A 13,236-nucleotide genomic window follows, 5' to 3' on the forward strand; every position below is an offset into this window, starting at 1 on the left:
CAAAATCAAAGAACCAGTATCTAGCAGGTGCCTTCTTGCTCCATTCCTCCAGAAGAGAATAACACTGTGTTCTCACATGGCAGAGAGCAGAAGAGCAAAGAGGGAAAGGAAGCCAAACTGCCCCTTTGAAAGCAGCATTGATTCAACCCATGAGGACAGTACACTCATGGCTCGATCACCTCCTGGAAGCCCTACCTCCTAATAGAGCCACAATGTCAACTAAATTTTAACATGTTATCTGGAAGGGTCAGACATTTAAATCAGCACCAGAGAAACTCAGCTGGGGGAGCATTAGTGACCATCTCAGGGAAGTAATGCTGGTTCTGTAGACTCACAGTCTTTGTAGTCTCTGCCTCTGGTTTTGGGGATGCAAAATCCCTTGGGAATGGACACTGAAGTCCAAGAAAATGTCTGCTCTTTACTGAAGTAGGACCCAACCACCTCTTACAAGTGCAAGAACTGGATGCCACAATGGCCTCTCATCCTAAGACATGGGTCTCTAGATACAGTCAATGAGGACCTCACTGGGCAGCTTGGACCTGGGACTTCAGGAGCCTAAGTTGTTTCTTCACAGTCCCCAAAGCCCATGCTCAAGTTCAGTTTTCTAGTCCAGTCGTGGGATCCAGAAAGAGCAGATAACAAAGAACAAGAACCATTGACAAAGAAAAACGATCACTTCAGCGACATTACCCTTCCACAGCACCCCCTGGTAAAGAGCTCTGCTTGGTTTCCCTGGTTGTTTTGGGATGGAGTTCTTCACTCCCAGCCCCAGTATGAGTATATGAGGACTGTGAATTTGGAGTAAGCTGTGTGGCCTCTCTGTAGGTTTCTTTCCTGCTACCCAACTTTAAGACACTTTCCATAAAAGACTCTATAAAAATAAGTTGTGCAAATCCCAATGCCAATAAAAATCCCAGTGGAGTCTGAAAATAATTTTATTTAAGAGAAGAAGGAGGCTGGGGCTGTAGCTCAGTGGTAAAGTGCTTGCCTTGCATGTGTAAGGCACTGGATTTAATCCTCAGCACCACATAAAAATAAATAAAGATATTATGTGTTTATCTAAAACTAAAAAAATATTAAAAGAGAGAGAGAGAGAGAGAGAAGAAGAAGAAGGAGGAGGAGGAGGAGGAGGACAACGACGACGACATACATTTAGCTCATTGTGAATTTCTGGCTTCCTAGTTCCTGAGTCTGTTGTATGGCTAATGCCCAACAAATATGAGTTGATTGATCCGTTAGTTGGCCACTCGCCCATTTATAGCTTCAACCAGTCCATCAGTCTGTTTACATATATCATAAGAAGAGAGAATCCATAGGCTTTCACTGGAGAGAGTTGCTAAGTTGGCAAGAGAGTCTGCCATAAACTCTTACACATAAATGCCCTGTCTTCCACTTCCAGTTCTACTTATTAACTGTAAAATAATGATGTGGCAGAAAGCAAAGTACAAATACTGCCAAATTCTAGAGAGAGCTGAATTTATGCTTTAAATGCTTACGTATTATGTGTTTGGTGTTGCCAAGCCTTGTGCTTTATAGCAAGAATACAGATGCTGCCATGCTGTTATATCTTATTAACTGGACTTAATAGAGTGCATGCAAAAGTCAACTTCTTTGTCTGCTTCTTATGTCACATTTGAACTTACTGCCTATAGTATTTTATCACCTGAGCCCTTGCATGCAAAATCTTGGACTGGTCTATCACATAGAGCAGCCAGAACAGTCTCATTTCAATGTAAGACTCCCTCTGGTTCATCTAATTTCTATGCTTCCTTGGCCTCCAAACCTGGGAAAAGGTCACCGTGGTCTTCTCCTTTCTCACCCAACTTTATATCCACTCTCCCGACTCAGGATCTGACACATCTGCAGCTTGAATAATCCACAATGGGCTCTGGGCAGATGTTTTGAACTGTTTCTGCTGAAAGACACTCTTGTAGTTTCTCAGGAAATCCCTGAAGGAAATCTCCAAGTACAACTCCACTGGGGCCATCCTATCTCTGGACAGCTGCTTAAAACCCTTCCCTTAGCCCCTCCAGGGCTACCAAAGTGTTATGAATGATGCCACTGTACCATCAAATGGGTAACTGGAGGCTGAACTGTGGGCATAGCTTTGTGCCCAATGAGGGCAGCTCAAGGGGAGAAAGAAACACCTTTGTGTAATTTGTGAGTCACAGGAAGGTGCCTTTTAACTGGGGCTCTGGCTCTCTCTCCAATTTTGGTGCATGTCACCCCAGTGTGTTTTAAGAGACGGGGCCTTCAGGAATAATTAAGTCATGATGGCAGAGCCCTCAAGAAAGGAATTAGTGACCTTATTAAACATGTAGAGGGGGGCTGGGGTTGTGGCTCAGAGGCATGTGTGAGGCACTGGGTTCAATTCTCAGCACCACATATAAATAAATAAAATAAAGGTCCATTGACAACAACAAAAGTAAAGAATTTTTTTAAAGTCTTCTATTTCCTTAAATATAAATATAAATATATATATATATATATATATATATACATATGTATATATATATATGTATATGTATTATAATATACACATGTGTATATATATATATATATATATATATATATATATATGTAGTTGGGAACTGTTTCCTTCTTCTGCCATTGTGATGTCACCATGTTCATGCTTTCTACCATGTGAAGACACATAAAAGATGCCATCAATAAGAAACAGGCCCTGAGCAGACACCAACTCTCCTCTTAGACTTCCCAGCTTCCAGAACTGTGAAAAAATAAATTTCTGTTGTTTATGAATTCTTTGTCTAATGTATATTTTTATAGCAGCAGGAGTAAACTAAGAAGGACTTCTGCACCCTTGTCCAGAACTGGAGACTGGCAGTGTCCTGGGGCTGTTCTCCTTTTCTTTGCTCTCCCACCAGACCACGGTTTCAGCCATCACCTCTCACCATTAGGTTACTTAGGCAACATGCCAACACCAAGTCCTTGCAGAAAATACATGTCAAGCCTTATACATTATTTTCTCAAAGTCTTTCTCACATGGCTAGAGATGAAACAGAAATACCTTATTCCCCTCTCCTCCTCAAGGAGAGGAAACAGGTGTAGAAGGAGAAATGCCATGGCATTCCAATTACTCTTTTAAAGGGATATTCTACTCCTGGACTCCTTATCTTTAAATCCTTTTGGACTATGGATAATAACCATGCTACTGGCTAAAGCACTAAAGCCATTTATTAAAGCATGAGTAGATATTAATCAAATGGAGAAAGGAAACTATGCTGTGTGGGTATCTCAAGCACAGAGTGGAAGAAGGATGAGACAGTGTGGCAAGGATCCTACAAGGAGCTCCATATGATTGTGAGAGAAGAGAGTTTGCAGGGGTGGAAGGTGTCAAAAATATGGAACTGGAATTGGAGATCTGGGCTGTAGCTAGATGCTTCAGTGTTTTGAATGCCATGTTAAAAAATGTGAACATTATACCATAGGATCAGCCATCCAAAAACAGAAAACGGGGAAGTGCATGTTTTTATTTAATTCTTAGCATACTGTTTTTGTAAACTTCCAATCAGAGTAAAAAAAAAAATTGCTCACCTTTTCTCATTTCTCAAAATGGTTTCTAGTAGTCATGAGAGCCAGTCATTCTCTGTGGTTCATGTTCTATAATCTTTCATGATGTGGCTTGTCAGGTGTGGGCAGGAGCTATGGGTATGCCATACAGGGCTGCAGGAGGAAGATGCCAGGATGGTCCAGAGGCAGAAGACAGGAGCAAGAGGAACTCTTAGACCATGGCCTTTATTGAGGTTTCCATGGGAAAGGCTAGGCAGGACGGTGTAAGCAGTTTGGGACTGGCCAATCTGAATAATTTCAGCAGGCTTTGGGCTGGAGAGGTGGTTCCTTATTGCCTGGTACCTGGCCTTGGGATGATTAGGGAGAGGAATTTTACCTCCTGGGCTATATGAGTCAGAGAAGAAGTGTGGCTCTGCACCAGTTAGCTCACATATCAAAGGCAAGCTCCTGTCTTCTGCCTTGTGATTGCCTGATGCCTCCCCATATGATCCCATGTGGCATGCTTCCTCTATAAAATGGAGTATAATAGAGTATAATAGACACGATTGCTCCAATCCCCTTCTGACACCTCTTGTGGACACACCTTGACTAATAGCATCATAAAAGACTATTAAATAGTCTGCCAGATCCCTAGGGAGGCAGGATGACTGAGTGAGAAAGGCATGTCCTTTATTCCAGAGTGGCCTGAGTTTTATTGCAATGACAATATTTACATGCAGCCTCAAATTATTGAACCTCTCTGGGTCTCATTTTCTCTAGTATAAAAAATGAGCATTATGTTATGGGAGTCATAGTAAACTAGATGATGTTGATATAATAAATAAGCACTAAATTTTAAGCCACTTGCTAAAAGTGGGTTAGCTGGCAGCTCTGCTCCATGCTATCTGACTTTATACACCCACCATCCCTGATCACTTTATGGCCACAGTGGCAGATGGGAAAAATAAAACATTCTGGCAGGTCCCACACTTGCTATTAAATGAATCAGCATGGAATTGGTATGCATCACTTATGTTCACAACTCTTTGATCAGAAATCACACAGTCCTACTCCACCCTCAAGATGCCCTGTGTGACTGCTCCAGACACCCAATCTGCAAAGCAATGGTGAGGGTTAAATGTGGTTTCGACACAAAGTGCCTGGAGCAGAGCTCGAACTGGGGGTTCTAATAAATCTCCTCCAGAAAAAACAGTCTCCACCCATAGCAATGGTTAATACTTCCAGCTTCTCACTGACAAGTACTTTAGGAAAAGGATTTATCTTCAATAACACAGCTAGACATTGGACTGTCCTTTTAAAAATTCTTCCAAAATAGTAAAAAAATAAATAAATAAAGTTCTGGTAAAGGAAAGAATAGTTTAAATAGAAATTTCAGAAGATCAGAATTAACAAATGTCTCTCTTTGAATCATCAACAGGGAGGACCCTCGAAGACAGAATTGGGAGCAATGAAGTTAAGAATCCCTTGTGTAAGCCAGAGGCTTTCAGCTGCAAGTAAAAGACTTGAACTGGCTTGAACGTGAGCAAAGTTATTGCCATGAGAACTCCAAGACCCTCTGCAGGGCAGGTCTCTAATTATGTAGCTCAGTAGCTCATTTATGTCAATATTATGTAGCTCAGTAGCTCAATATGTCAATGAGGACCCCAGTTCTCTCCGTCTTCCTACCCTGACATCCATGGTGTTAATTTCATTTAAAACTGGTACCTCTCTTCAGGTCCTGGAACAGCTGTCAGAAGCTATTCAAAGGGAATATATAAATAACTGCTTCTAGAAATTTTTTTCTGAAGATATGTAGGGATATTTTTCTAAAAGCCCCTACAACATGTCTACGTATTCCACTGCCTTAAATGTAATCATCAGTTCTACCACTACTATTCGATCATGTGCCATAGTAATGACTACCATCACTACTATCATTTCAGAGGTTCCCCTGGTGAACCAGGCCTTACCCAGACAGGAAGACGGAGGACAGGATGCTGAAGTTATAGCTCATAATCTAGTCAGTACTCACTGAGAGTAAGCAGGCCTGGTTTTAGGAACTGAGATAGAGAGGGGGTTTAAAACCTGTTAGGCTTGAGATGTTTCTTATCAAGTAGAGGGGATGATTTAGTCAAGCCAGTCAGTGATGAGTATAATAAAGAAACAGAGGACATACACAGCATTTCTTGCCCTCTATCCTTATTCCACCCATTACCTTGACATATGTCCATTTACACTCACCTCCAAAATGTCCACTGCTGCTCTCTTTGTATGTCAGTGATCCAGAGCACAACTCTCTATTTAGGTTCTTTCCACACCATCTCTGGTAGATAAAAATATGGTGCAGCATAGCCTTGAGATCTCAGTAACTACATCCTTAACAAGGAAATGTAGTATGATCCCACCTTAGTGAAAATATCCCTCTAGATTAGGCCATATCCAGAAATATCTCAAATTCTCAATATACAAAATCAAACTGATCACCAAATAGGATATCCCACCATAGTTCCTATGTCGATAAGCCTTCAGTTATTGTAACAAAATACATGAGATAATCAACTTTAAAAAAAAGGAAAGCTTTATTTTGGTTCACAGTTTTGAAAGTTTCAGTGTACTGGTGAGGCAGCACATCATAGGGCAAGCATGTAATGGAGAAAAGCCACTTACCTCATGGTGTCCAGGAAGCAAAAAGAGAAGAAACCAGCCCCCTTCAAGGGCACAGTGACTTAGGACTTTCCACCAGGCCTTACCCTTGAAGTGTCCTCCACCTCCCAGTAGCACCACGCTGGGGGACAAGCCTTTAACAAGTGGGCCTTTGAGAAGTGTCCAAGACCAAATTAAAGCAATCCCCAACACAGGTGATGACTCCACCATTCCTTCTTCTCAGGAAGCAAAAATGATCTCCAAAGTTTTCTCATTGCTCCACTCCACAATCCAGATTAATTTTTCTAACTTGAGTTCTTACTATAACAAATACCTGCTGACAAGCCAAGCCTCTTCATTCCCCAGCTGTTCTCATCCATCCCTTGGTTCTTCCCGTACCACTCAGCCCCATGTGTCCGGATTTATCTTCTTTTATTTTTGCTTATCTCCTCCCTAAGCCCAATATGCCAAGCCCCCATTTTTTACTACTTTTAAAAGACTTTATTTTTAGAGCAGTTATAAGTTCACAGTAAAGTAAGCATAAGGAAAAAAGATTTCCCATATTCTCCCTGCCCCTACAGCCCCACACCAGCATAGACTCCCCTGTTATCAACATTCTATACCAGAGTAGTACATTGGTCAAAATCAGCACATCATTATCACCCAAAGTCTATAGGATACATGTGGTTGATTCTTTTTTTTCTATTTTATTTATTATTTTATTTGGTTTTTTTTAGTTATACATGACAGTAAAATGTATTTGACATATCATACTATTATGGCTTGGATATGAGGCATCCCACTGTTATGGTTTAGATGTGTTGACCTGCCAAAAGCTCACATGTAAGACAGTGCAAGAAGGTTCAGAGAAGAAATGATGGGATTGTAAGAAGCTTAACCCAATCAGTAAATTAATCCCCTGGTAGGGATTAACTGAGTGGCAATTGAAGTAGTAGGGTGTGGCTGGAGAAGGTGGGAATTGGGGCACAGCTTTGGGGTATATATTTGTATTTGTTGGGTGGAATATCTCTCTCTCTCTCTCTCTCTCTCTCTCTCTCTCTCTCTCTCTCTCTCTCTCTCTCTCTTTCTCCTTCCTGATCAACTTGTGAGCTGTTTCCCTCTGCCATATTCTTCCACCATGATATTCTGCCTCACCTAAAGCCCTGAGGAATGGAGACTGCTGTCTGAGCATTAAGACCTCTGAAACCTTTAGCCTCAAAATAAACTTTTTCTCCTCATAATGACAAAAAAAAACACTAAAACACATACATTCTTGGAGTATAATTTCCCATTTTTGTGGTTGTACATTATATGGAGTTACACTGGTCATTTATTCATATATGAACATAGGCAAGTTATGTCAAATTCATTCTACTGTCTTTCCCATTCCCATCCCCTCCCTTCCCCCCACTCCCTCCTGTTCCAATATGGTCCACTCCTCTCTCCCCTCTATTGTGAGTTAGCATCTGCATATAAGAGAGAACATCTGGCCTTTGGATTTGGGGGATGGGCTTATTTCACTTAGCATGATAGTTTCCAGTTCCACCCATTTACCAGAAAAATGCTATAATTTCATTCTTCGTTATGACTGAGAAATATTCCATTGTGTATATACACCACAATTCCTTTATCCATTCATATATTGAAGGGCATCTAGATTGATTCCGTAGCTTAATTATTGTGAATTGAGCTGCTATAATCATTGATGTGGCTACAATACTGATTTTAAATCCTTTGGGAATATACTGAGGAGTGGGATAACTAGGTCAAATGATGGTTCCATTCCAAGTTTTCTGAGGAATCTCCATACTGTTTTCTGGGGTGGTTGCACTAATTTGCAGTTCCACCAGTGATGTATGAATGTACCTTTTACCCCACACCCTCATCAACATTTATTGTCACTTGTATTCTTGATAATTCTGACTGGGGTGAGATGAAATTTTAATGTAGATTTTATTTGCATTTCTCTAATTACTAGTGATGTTGAACATTTTTTGAATGATTGTATTTCTTCTTCTGTTAAAGTGTCTATTCAGTTCCTTTGCCCATTTATTTATTGGATTACTTGTTTTTTGGTGTTAATTATTTTGTGTTCTTTATATATCCTGCACATTAATGCTCTATCTGAGGTGCAGGTGGCATAGATTTTCTCCCATTATGTAAGCTCTTTCTTCACATTCTTGATTGTTTCCGTTGCTGTGAAGAAGCTTTTAGTTTGATACTATTTCACTTATTGATTCTTGATTTACTTCTTGTGCTTTAGACGTCTTGTTGAGGAATTTGATTCCAAAGCCAATATGATGGAGACGTGGGCTTACTTTTTTTCTAGTAGGCATGGGGCCTCTGGTCTAATGCCTAGGTTCTTGATCCACTTTGTGTTGAGTTTTGCTCAGGGTGGGAGATAGGGGTTCAATTTCCTTTTGCTACATATGGATTTCCAGTTTCCCCAGCAACATTTGTTGAAGAAGCTATCTTTTCTCCAATGTATGTTTATGGTGACTTTGTGCAGAATGAAACAACCATACTGAGGTGGGTTTGTCTATGTGTCTTCTATTCTGTAACATTGATCTTCATGTCTGTTTTAGTGCCAATACCTGCCATTTTTATTACTAACATCTCTGTAATATAATTCAAGATCTGATGTTGTGATGCCTCCTGCTTAACTTTTCTTACTGAGGATTGCTTTGGTTATTCTGGGTCTCTTATTTTTCTAGATCAATTTTATGGCTGCTTTCTCTATTTCTATGAAGAACATCACTGGTATCTTAATAGGAATTGCATTAAATCTGTATACTGCTTTAGGTAGTATGTCCATTTTGACAATATCAGTTCTGCCTATCTAAGAACACGTGAGTTCTTTCCATCTTCTAAGGTCTTCTTCAATTTTTTTTTTCTTAAGTGTTCTATAGTTTTCATTGTAGAGGTCTTTCACCTCTTTCATTAGATTGATTCTCAAATATTTATTTTCTTTGAGGCTATTGTGAAATTAGAAAATATTGTTTTTTTAATTTCTCTTTCGGTTGATTCATCGTTAATGTATAAAAATGCATTTGATTTATGGGAGTTAATTTTATCCTGCTTCTTTGCTGAATTAATTCATGAGTTCTAGAAGTGTTCAGGTGGAGTTTTGGGGTTTTCTAAATATAGAATCATATCATTAGGGCTGGGGATGTGGCTCAAGCAGTAGCGCGCTCGCCTGGCATGCGTGCGGCCCGGGTTCGATCCTCAGCACCACATACAAAGATGTTGTATCCGCCGAAAACTAGAAAATAAATATTAAAAAATTTAAAAAAAAAAAAAAAAAAAAAAAAGAATCATATCATTAGGCAAATAGGGATAGTTTGAGCTCTTCTTTTCCTATTTGTATCACTTTAATTTCTTTCCCTGTCTAATTGCTCTGGCTAGAGTTTCCAGGACTATGTCAAATAGATGTGGTAAAAGAGGGCATCCCTGCCTTATTCCAGTTTTTAGAGGGAATGCTTTCAATTTTTCTCCATTTAAAATGATGTTGGCCTTGGGTTTAGCATATATAGTTTTTACAATGTTGAGATATGTTCCTAATATCCATAGATTTTTCCAGTGTTTTGAACATGAATGGATGCTGTATATTGTCAAGTGTTTTTTCTACACCTATTGAGATAATCATGTGATTATTGTCTTTAAGTCTATTGACATGGTGAATTATATTTATTGATTTCCGTATATTGAACCAAATTTGCATCCTTGGGACGAACCCCACTTGATCGTGGTGTATTATCTTTTTAATATATTTTTTATGCAACTTGCCAGGATTTTATTAAGAATATTTACATATATATTCATCAGGAATATTGATCTGAAATTTTCTTTCCTTGATGTGTTTTTTATATGGTTTTGGTATCAGGTTGATACTAGGTTCATAGAATAAGTTGGGAAGGGTTCCCACCTTTTCTGTTTCATGGAATAATTTGAGGAGGATGGTGTTAATTCTTCTTTGAATGTCTGTTAGAACTCAGCTGAGAACCTATCTGGTTCTGGGGTTTTCTTTGCTGGTGGGCTTCTGATAGAGTCTTCAATTTCATTGTTTGAAATCGATCTGTTTAAGTTTTCTATGTTCTCTGATTCAATTTGCCAATCCCTTTTAACATACCCTTCCACTCAGAGGAATGCTTTGATACCCAATCCAAGACCTTCCTCTCAATCAGGATTATTATTGCTTGTGGGGCTAAAAAGAAGAAGAAAGGCCATTCTCTTTTGTTTATACAACATTTATTTCTATAGCAACATTGACATACTTGGGTATCAAATCCTCTAATTATAGTACTACTTCGTATGTTTGTATTTTACCTCCTCCATGGAAGCAGGCCCTGAGATGTCAATTCCCATTCATGTCCATCTCTATCCCCTAGGCCTGGCCTGCAGACTGATAAACTGTAAGTACTCAATAAATGTTTGTGAAACATAATACTACAAGTGTCACATGATGGCACTGAGTGTATTGATAGGATACTGAGGAATCATGGGCAACTCAGATACAGTCAGCTGATAAAACTGAGCACTTTTGCTCTTGGTCAGTGGATCTGTAGCTTTCTATAAAACCCACCCTATCATCATAGGGAACATCTATGGCCTGGTTAAAACAGAGTTGAGAAGACTTCTTTTTTTAAGTGAACATTTTTGTATTGAAATAATTGTACATTCACATGCAGTTAGAAGAAATAATTTAGATGATTCCCTGTACCTTTATGTACTTTGCCCCAGTTATGGCATCATGCAAAATTTGGTATCACAACCAAGATACTGACATAAATACAATTCATTCATCTTATTCAGATTTTCTCAGTTTTACTTGTGCTCAAGAGTGTGTGTATAGACTAATGGTGGGTGCATGCCTATAATCCCAGTAATTCAGGGGGATGGTAAGTTTGAGGCCATTCTCAGCAATTTAGCAAGGCCCTAAGCAACTAGCAAGACCCCATCTCAAAATAAAAAATAAAAAAGGCTGGGGAAGTAGTTCAGTGGTTAAGTGCCTCTGGGTTCAATTCCTAGTTCAATAAAAGGAGTATGTGTATACGTTAAATTCTATACAGTTTTATCACATGAGCAGATTCATGTATCTAGTACACAATCACAGTCAACACACAGATCATTACTATCACCTTCCTCTTGCCCTTTGATAATCATTTTCCTCCTCTCCTTTCTGCCCACTCTACCCCATACCCTCCTTGGTTTTTAGTAACCACTAATCTGTTCTCTGCTTCTGCAATTTTGTCATTTTAAGAATGTTATATAAATGGAATCAGACTTATATTACCTTGTTTTTGCTTACTCAGCTTAATTCCTTGGTATTCTTTCCAAGTCATTGTGTATGTCAATATTTCATTTCTTTTAATATAGATTATTTGTTTAACCATTCACTTGGGTTGTTAGTGGTTTGGGACTATTACAAATAAATTTACTATGAATTTTTAATTTCTCCAGTATAAACAGCCAATGTGCAATTTCTCAGTCTTAAGGTAATTGCATATTTAGCTTTATAAGACACTACCAAACTGTTTTCCAGATTGGATATACTATTTTACATTCCTACTAGCAGTATCTGAGCAATCCTCTTTCTCCACACTCTCACCACCTTTTGATGTTGTTCCTATTACTTTATTTTATCATTCTTATCCATGTGTAAAGATACATTATTGTGGTTTCAGTTTGCATTTCCCCACATCATTTCATGTGTTTATTTGCCATTTGTATATTATCTGTAATAAAAGGTCTACTACTGTCTTTTGCCTTTTTTCTAATAGTTTTTGTTTGTTTTCTTTTTTAAATTATTGTTGAGTTTATAGATTTCTTTATATATTCTAGACACTAGTCCATTTTGGGATGTGTGGTTTACAGATACTTTCTTTGAATTTGTAACTTATCTTTCATTGTATAATAGACTTTTACAGAGCAAAAGACTAATAATTTGTCCAGTTTTTTTCTTTTGTGGAATATGCTTTTGGTGTCAAGTTTAAAAACTCTTTGACTACACTTCAATCTCATATATTTTATTTTTTCTGAAAGTATTGTTTTTATATTTTATATTAACATTTAAGCCCAAGATTAATTTCAATTTAATTTTTGCATAAGACATGATTTAAAGCAATGTTCTTTTTATTATTATTTTTAATCTATGGATGTCCAGTTATTCTAACACCATTTATTTAAAAACTGTTTTTTCTCCATTGAAATTCTTCCAAAATTCTTCTTTTGTCAAAAATCAGTTGGGCATATTTGTATGGATCTATTCCTGGGTTCTCCATTCTATCTTGCTCTATGTATCTCTTCCCCTGCCAAAACTATACTGTATTGATTACTGTAGCTATATAGTAAGCCTTTATTTTGGGTGTAGTCATCCTCCCACTTTTTTGTGGAGGATGGGCTTTGCCAGGCTGCCCAGACTGGCCTTGAAATCCGGATCCTCCTATCTCAACCTCCCTAGAAGCTGGATTAAAGGCAAGCACCACCCCCACCTAGCTCCTCCTACTTTTTTTTCCTACTTTTTCAAGACTCCTATAGCTGTTTTAAGGCTTCTACCTTTTTGTATAAATTTCAGAACATATTTTTCTTTATGTAATGCAAATTATATTTTAAAAATAAAATAGAATTTATGAATTTCAGAATAAAGTTGTCTATGACTACAAAATACCTTACTGGGATTGTTATAGGAATTGCTTGAGACTGACAAATTAGTTTAGGGAAAATTGACATTATTATTGCTTTTAGTTTTGGTTAGCCCACTATTGCATTACAATTTAGTTCTGAATATATATAGTTTCAGCAGCCTCATACCAATGGTGTGCTGGTATATAATAGAAGTTTAATCAATATTTATGGTTGGGAGGGAGAATGGAAGGGCCAAGAGAAGTCTTGAAGATTCTGCATCAGTGGTCTCTAAATCTGTTCACACAAATCTGTTGAGCTTGGGAAAGGTACAGATTTTTGTGTTTCATCCCAGTTGGGCTGTTTCATCCCAGTCTAGGAATGAGGCCAGTGCATCTATATTTCAGCACCATCTATAGTTGATTCTCAAACATAGTCAAGTTTGATAATGTTCAGTGTAGG

The sequence above is a fragment of the Marmota monax genome, unplaced genomic scaffold, assembly GCF_021218885.2.
Source record: "Marmota monax isolate L192 unplaced genomic scaffold, Marmota_monax_Labrador192_F-V1.1 WCK01_AAM20220418_F8-fsc00207, whole genome shotgun sequence".
NCBI lineage: Eukaryota > Metazoa > Chordata > Mammalia > Rodentia > Sciuridae > Marmota > Marmota monax.